This window comes from Nanorana parkeri, unplaced genomic scaffold, assembly GCF_000935625.1.
Source record: "Nanorana parkeri isolate BGI_ZX_2015 unplaced genomic scaffold, ASM93562v1 scaffold1507, whole genome shotgun sequence".
Classification (NCBI taxonomy): domain Eukaryota; kingdom Metazoa; phylum Chordata; class Amphibia; order Anura; family Dicroglossidae; genus Nanorana; species Nanorana parkeri.
In genome coordinates, this window is record NW_017307775.1 from 122,799 (window position 1) to 130,912 (window position 8,114).

Below are 8,114 nucleotides of genomic sequence, written 5' to 3' on the forward strand. Positions count from 1 at the left end.
CTCCATGTGACATGTTGGCCTGTGAACTGTGCGCTGCTATTTCAGCCTCTTCCCTGTATCAGAACCCTAACACGGGGCCCAGACTGCGTGGTAATCAATTGATGGATTAGTCATTGAGCCGACGTCAGGCCCGGCGAGCGCTCCCGGGAAGATGAAACAGAAGGGAAATGAGCTGCAGAGGGAAAGTCCAGAGCTCTCGCTATCTGAACGCTGACAGATAATGTGCTGGCGGATTGCCGGCGCGCATCTCAGGAGTCAAGTGGGGTCACGGCGCAAGCCCGAAAGCCTCTCGGTTGAAGGATGGCAAATTTAGGCTGCGGACGGCAACTCACATTTTGTATCACATTCGCTATACAGTTTAAAGGAGAACTATGGGGTTAAGGCTTTTCCCCATAGTTCTCCTTAGGGTAACGGGAGGACACAAACTAGCATCCTCCCGTCACCCTAAGCTCGGTATACCGCGAGCCGTGACAGGATCATAGTTCTCCTTTAAATGTTGCCAATTGAATTCCTTTCCCTCTTCCTTCTCACGCCGCAGAGTTTACTTGCTGCCATACGTGGGCTGCAAACACAGGAAAAAAACGAAAATATGTCCGGGAAAAAAATGGCCGCCGGACTCCCCTTGCCCTGATTGGTCATGCGCATTTAAAGGCACAGCAACCTCTCCGCCAAATACATGACAGCAAAGACCTGAGGACCGTTTTTTCTATAGGAAATCAGTTGGAGTGAAGCCATGAAGGAGGCCATGTCTGACCTCTGCTTCTGAACACCGCCGTCATACTGGTCCTCTTACTTCCATAGTTTAGGTCCAGCTGAACTCTCAGTTTAAAGAAGCTTCATACATTCCGGGGGGTAATAAGAGTTCAACTTCTTACAGATTTTCTTGATAGAGTAGCCACATGCTCAGTAGTAAAGCCTGTCCCCTGCCAGCACGTTGCAAAGAAGGACTGTGTGGAAGCAGTGATCTCTCTGCTGAGGACCAACACACCCCCCTGATGAGTCAGAGCTACACTATATTGCCAAAAGTATTGGGACGCCTTTACACGCACATGAACTTTAATGGCATCCCAGTCTTAGTCCGTAGGGTTCAGTATTGGGTTGGCTCCGCCCTCTAATGGCCCCCCAGTCTTGGTCCATAGGGTTCAGTATTGGGTTGGCTCCGCCCTTTGCCGCTATAACAGCTCCGCCTCTTCTGGGAAGGTGTCCACAAGGTTTAGCAGTGTGTCTATGGGAATGTTGGACCATTTGTGAGGTCAGGTACTGATGTTGGAGGAGAAGGCCGGGCTCGCAGTCTCCGCTCTAATTCATCCCAAAGGTGTTCAATTTCCGTTTCCAAATTTCGGGATCCCGTCCGAATGTCGTTCAAAAACTAAACTGAATCGGACTTGTGACTTTTCTGGCCAATCAGATGTGTTTTTCGGCTTAACCTTCCTGGCGGTAATCCCTAATGTGTGTGTGGCTCGGGGGTAAATTTTCCGTACCAAAAGCGGTAACCCCGAGCCACACTCGGGCGTCCTCCGGGTTCCTTACCTGCGAGCTCCGGCATTGCAAGGGAGCGGAACCGGCGAGAAATTCAAAAGTAAAAAATAAAATAAAATATTGAGATAATCATTGTCAGGGCAGCCATCAGGGGGGTACGGCCGATACTCATGTAAGGAGCCCGGGCAGCCTGGGGGGCCCACCCGGGTCCCTTACATGACTATCGGCCGACGGCGAAGGGCGAGGAGGCGGAGGCCTGGCCCTAGCAGCGCAGGGCCCCAGCATTGCCGCTCCAGCGGCTTTGAGACAAGCTAGGGCCCCATCAGCGACGCTGCTGGTCTGATGTCAGACTGGCCGGAAGTGACATCACGTTAGTGACGTGACGTTACTTCTGGCTGGTCCGGCGGCAGACGAGGCCATGTGTGCAGGTAAGAGGAGCTAGGAAGGAAGGAAAGGAGGGAGGGATGCCGCCCTGACCAGCTAACCTGAGACCCCTTCAGAGCCCACCATAGATGCTGCACAGCCCATCTGAGACTGCAGGGTCACTCTCAGGTGGGTCCTACGTCCAGGGCGTCACTAAGCCCTGCGTCCAGCGCGTCACTAAGCCCTGCGTCCAGCGGCGCGGTGGGGGGCCCGGCCTAAAGCCGTGTAAGGGGCCCCACAATTTCTGATGGCTGCCGTGATCATTGTATTCAGGATACCAATTTCCGAATTGCATTTGGGAGCTCTCGAATGCCATTCGGGTCTGGGAGTCCAATACATATATTACTGAAGCCGAGGCCCCCAGACCCAAATGGCATTCGGTATCCAAATTTCCAAGTTGCATTCAGGAGCTCCCAAATGCCTCAGCTTCAGTAATATATCTATATGGCTGCCTGGATTTTGTCCGAATGCAAAACCCGAAACAAATTGAATTTCGGATCCAAATCCCGAAATATCCAAATCAAATTTTTCCGCAGCTTACATGTCTGATCTCCTCCAACGCAAGATCAGAAGGAATGTGCCCCCCATCGAGAGCTGTATACACTAGATGTGCTTGCTTGGTATCCTTTCATAGAAGATAGGTGAGTCTTTGTAACAAGTATCGCAGTGATACATTCCTCTATAAATATACTTTGTCCGTCGTGAAGGGAGAGGAAGGCTGAAGAGACTTTAAATAGCAGCAGAGACATTATGAGGCCGCAGCGCCCCGGAAGCCGCCTGACCCCCTGACTCTGCCCTAATGGCGATTAAACGTTTTTTTCTTCGAGGAAGAAGAAGAATGTATAATTTAGCTTCATTCTCCTCTGATTATACAGACGGGAACGTTCCTCCGGCTTTTCTGCTTCCTATTAAAAAGGCTTATTGACCTTTGCCACTTTCACGCACGACGACAATAATAAAGTGACCTGACTTGTACTGTATGAAAAGACTTGTCAAAGGGGACCTGTCACATCCAACTAACATAAAAAGCGGCTCTCTTGCTAGATGAAACCGTTTAAAAAAAAAAGGCTTAAAGGTTAATGCTCACTTGTCATGTGCACGTGCCGCAGATCTCGGGCTCTGTTGCAGAGCTAAAGCAGCCGAAGATCATTGGATTCTGATAATTACAGGTGTGTGGTACGTCCGCTCCCACCTCCCAGGGCTGTGGTTCCACCCGCCGGTCCCTAGGGCACACAAGGGATGTAAGGGCCAGTGGTAGAAACCTGTCACGTACCTGGTTGGAGACTGGAATGCGTGAGGAGGCCTCCCTTGCACCTTGTGTTGTGAGGACTCTGGAGGTGGGAACGGAGTCCTGGCAGACAACGAGTGGCACGGGTGCCAGTGGTGTTAATACCGTGCAAGCTGAAGATTTGGTTCTGTAGCAGAACTGGGGCAATCCGAAATCCAGGGTCAACAAGTTGAGGTCACACCAAGCAAGCAGATATGGTACACAAGGATGAGGCAGAGGCAAGTACGGTAAACAATCCATAGTCGTGGGCAGATTGCGGGTCAAAGCAAGCAGGCAGGTAATCACAGGAAACAGGAATCAGAGGACACAGGAATTCAGGAGGGCGGAAGACAATCCAGCAACATGGAGGTCTGCAGGCTGAGCTTAAAGGAGAACTATGGGGTTAAGGCTTTTCCACATAGTTCTCCTTAGGGTAACGGGAGGACACAAACTAGCGTCCTCCCGTCACCGTAAGCTCAGTATATAGAGAGCTGCAGCTCGCGGTAAAAGTCAATTGATCAAGTGCGCCACTTCCTATGCGCCATTTGGCGCGTTTTCCCGTGGCTAGTCTGTGGTGCACGCATGCGCGCAAGTGTCCTCCCAACAGTACGGGAAAACGGGAAGTGGCGCATGCGCAGAAGCAGAGGGTTGCTGACAAAACCATTGCACGCAGCAGGAGGCTGCGTGCAAATCATCAGATTTTGAAGATTGTTCAGCCAGATGAGCTTTTCAAGAGAGCCATAGATAGCGCTGGGCTCGATGTTCGACTCGAACATCGGCAGTGTGTGTGTGCTCAGCGAACACATGACCTGTCAGGGTGTTCGGCGGGCTATTCGCCTGTCGAGCATCCCGCACGTGTCCCTGTGCCTTGTGAGCCCTGATTGGCTAAAGCCTTGCACCTGACCACAGCACTTGGTTCCCGTTCTGATCTGTGGCCCCATTGCTGAGCTAACGTGGTCAACAGCTTGAACCCCTTCCACTCCCATCGCTGTCCGACCCCGCTGCTCACGAGGAGAAGGATGACTAATGAGGAATAACTCGTCTCTAGCAGCAGAAGTGTGCAAAGGTCTAAGGTCCAGAAGGGGCATGCCGCATTTGTCACCCATAGGGGCTGCCCTTTGCATGACCCGCAAAGTGTCACAACTGTGAATGGAGCCTTACAGAGAGAGGTGGTTATAGAGCTGGCTGTACTTCCCCTACTGGAACCTCCACAAATTGGTCTTCAGCCTGGGGGGAGCTACAGCCAATGCAGAAAGAATATAATTTGGCCTTGGCATCACGGATCAAACGTGGGACCAAGTGCTCCATGCACATGGTCCCCTAGTGGTGGTGGTAGAGGGGGAGGAGTTTGAGACAAAACTGGCAACAGCGACTATGAGGATTTGTATCAGCCAATGTGTGGAGCCTGCAGAGAGTCTCATGATTCCTGGACTGCGGGAGGCTCTGGAGATAAAACAGACTCGCTTGTAAATATTCAGATGAATCATAAATAGGCAAATCCGGGATTCACATGGAAACTAAATATATCTAAAATTAGTACTTAGATTTATCTGTAAATATTTAAATTATTTATATTTTGTTTCTGAGAACCTGATTAAATCTTCAAATATTTATAGTTGTGTTTGATGAATCTTTTATAGGTTGATGGCCTTATATCCTATCACCATCCTCAGCCGCTTGTAAGTTTTACGTGTTTTTATCCCTCTGTGGCCCCTTGGAGGCATTTAGTGCTGTGTTTGGGCGCTGCGTGGGCCTGAGTTTCTCTCTCTCCTCGTGCAGGGTGACTGGTCTTCTCTCCGCCCCCCCTCCTGTAATAAAGACCGCTCACTGCTGCACTCTTACCTTGTCCTGGGTGACTAGTCCTGTCTCCGCCCCCTTTTGTAATAAAGACCGCTCACTGCTGCTCTCTCTCCTTGTACAGGGTGACTGGTCTTGTCTCCGCCCCCTCCTGTAATAAAGACCGCTCACTACGTCTCTCTCTCCTTGTGCAGGGTGACTGGTCTTGTCTCCGCCCCCTCCTGTAATAAAGACCGCTCACTACTGCTCTCTTTCCTTGTCCTGGGTGAGCTGGTCTTGTCTCCGCCCCCTCCTGTAATAAAGAGCGCTCACTGCTGCTCTCTAACCTTGTGCAGGGTGACTGGTCTTGTCTCCGCCCCCTCCTGTAATAAAGACCGCTCACTGCTGCGCTCTTACCTTGTCTTGGGTGACTAGTCTTGTCTCCGCCCCCTTTTGTAATAAAGACCGCTCACTGCTGCTCTCTCTCCATGTACAGGGTGACTAATCGTGTCTCCGCCCCCTCCTGTGATAAAGACCGCTCACTACTGCTCTCTCTCCTTGTCCTGGGTGACTAATCGTGTCTCCGCCCCCTTCTGTAATAAAGACCACTCACGGCTGCTCTCTCTCCTTGTGCAGGGTGACTGGTCTTGTCTCTGCCCCCTCCTGTAGTTTCCTGTGGTGGGTGGAGCCTGGTGGGCCCCTCCCACAGCTCTGCTCTGTGCACAGGCAGTGTACAGCACAGTTATGATGTCACTAATACCTTCATATGTTGCGTTCTCTGGTTCCTCCCTTTCCTCTTCAGCTTTAATGGAATTTCCAGCTTTGTGAACTCTCTGGGAAACAGCACTATAGAAGTGTATGGGGGGGCTCTAAACTCACAAACCATGGCCGTCGGATCAAGGTAGGTACGCATCTGTGGAGGGGGAAGGGGGAGTTAGCTTAAGTCAGGGGGCAAATAGAATCATTGCACTTTGTCTTAAACTGCACTTCTCCTTTTAATGGACGCGTTTGCGTACGTAGTTTGCTGTTGGTAAGTGAATCCTCCGCGAAGAGGCTTCTGCAGCTCTCCAACCCGTTCCAATTATCCTCCCAATCCCGGATAATTGTCGGTAATTTCCTAATCGCTGCCTTTTGTCGTCTCCCAATTTGTTTTGCATTCCCATGTACGTTACATTATCATTTCATGGGGGAGTCTGGGTAGTTGCGCTGACAAGGGCAGCGCTGATTGCAGCTCTCCTCTCTGAAACATTGGCGTAGTTTGTTTTCTGTTGCTTTTGTTTGCGCTGCTATTAATTTCTGTTTATTTCGAGGGTGACGGCCGCGAGCATCAAAATTAGACAGGAAATTGACAGAAAAAGCAGATGAACGGATAGAAAAGCTCTACAGGCTTCGTATACCAATATACAGTACACAGCACATAGAGACGGAGCCCAGAACAACCAACAACCTTCATATGAGCGGCTGCAGCTTCACTCTCCATGAATTAGTGTTATAATGTCATATATTGCTAGTATTGGGCCCCTCCCCCTCCAAATCTCTGGATTCAGGTGTTCCAATCCCCTCCATGGCCCCCGGCGTATATGATGAGGCACCTCGGCATGCAGACGCTTCTACAGACATTTGTGAAAGAATGGGTCGCTCTCAGGAGTTCCCACCTACCCTTCATTGTCCCAGCTCATCCTGTTACATTCTGTATATCATAAAATAAATACAGATCCAGCAGATGGGGGGGAGCCCCTCATAATGGACACAGCGGGTGTACAGACCCGGGAACTCAGCACAGGGATGGGGGGAGCTCCTCATAATGGGCACAGCGGGGGTACAGACCCGGGAACTCAGCACAGGGATGGGGGGAGCTCCTCATAATGGGCACAGCGGGGGTACAGACCCGGGAACTCAGCACAGGGATGGGGGGAGCTCCTCATAATGGGCACAGCGGGGGTACAGACCCGGGAACTCAGCACAGGGATGGGGGGAGCTCCTCATAATGGGCACAGCGGGGGTACAGACCCGGGAACTCAGCACAGGGATGGGGGGAGCTCCTCATAATGGGCACAGCGGGGGTACAGACCCGGGAACTCAGCACAGGGATGGGGGGAGCTCCTCATAATGGGCACAGCGGGGGTACAGACCCGGGAACTCAGCACAGGGATGGGGGGAGCTCCTCATAATGGGCACAGCGGGGGTACAGACCCGGGAACTCAGCACAGGGATGGGGGGAGCTCCTCATAATGGGCACAGCGGGGGTACAGACCCGGGAACTCAGCACAGGGATGGGGGGAGCTCCTCATAATGGGCACAGCGGGGGTACAGACCCGGGAACTCAGCACAGGGATGGGGGGAGCTCCTCATAATGGGCACAGCGGGGGTACAGACCCGGGAACTCAGCACAGGGATGGGGGGAGCTCCTCATAATGGGCACAGCGGGGGTACAGACCCGGGAACTCAGCACAGGGATGGGGGGAGCTCCTCATAATGGGCACAGCGGGGGTACAGACCCGGGAACTCAGCACAGGGATGGGGGGAGCTCCTCATAATGGGCACAGCGGGGGTACAGACCCGGGAACTCAGCACAGGGATGGGGGGAGCTCCTCATAATGGGCACAGCGGGGGTACAGACCCGGGAACTCAGCACAGGGATGGGGGGAGCTCCTCATAATGGGCACAGCGGGGGTACAGACCCGGGAACTCAGCACAGGGATGGGGGGAGCTCCTCATAATGGGCACAGCGGGGGTACAGACCCGGGAACTCAGCACAGGGATGGGGGGAGCTCCTCATAATGGGCACAGCGGGGGTACAGACCCGGGAACTCAGCACAGGGATGGGGGGAGCTCCTCATAATGGGCACAGCGGGGGTACAGACCCGGGAACTCAGCACAGGGATGGGGGGAGCTCCTCATAATGGGCACAGCGGGGGTACAGACCCGGGAACTCAGCACAGGGATGGGGGGAGCTCCTCATAATGGGCACAGCGGGTGTACAGACCCGGGAACTCAGCACAGGGATATTGGGAACCCCTCCGGGGGTGGGGGGAGCAGAGGAACCAGGGAAGGCAAACTATAAGCAGATTATATTTCAGGTTTAATTTCACCTTCCTCACAAATTGTGACATTTTGCAGAACGGTTGATTTTTGCCAGAATTAGTGGAAAATAAAAACCTCCCAATTT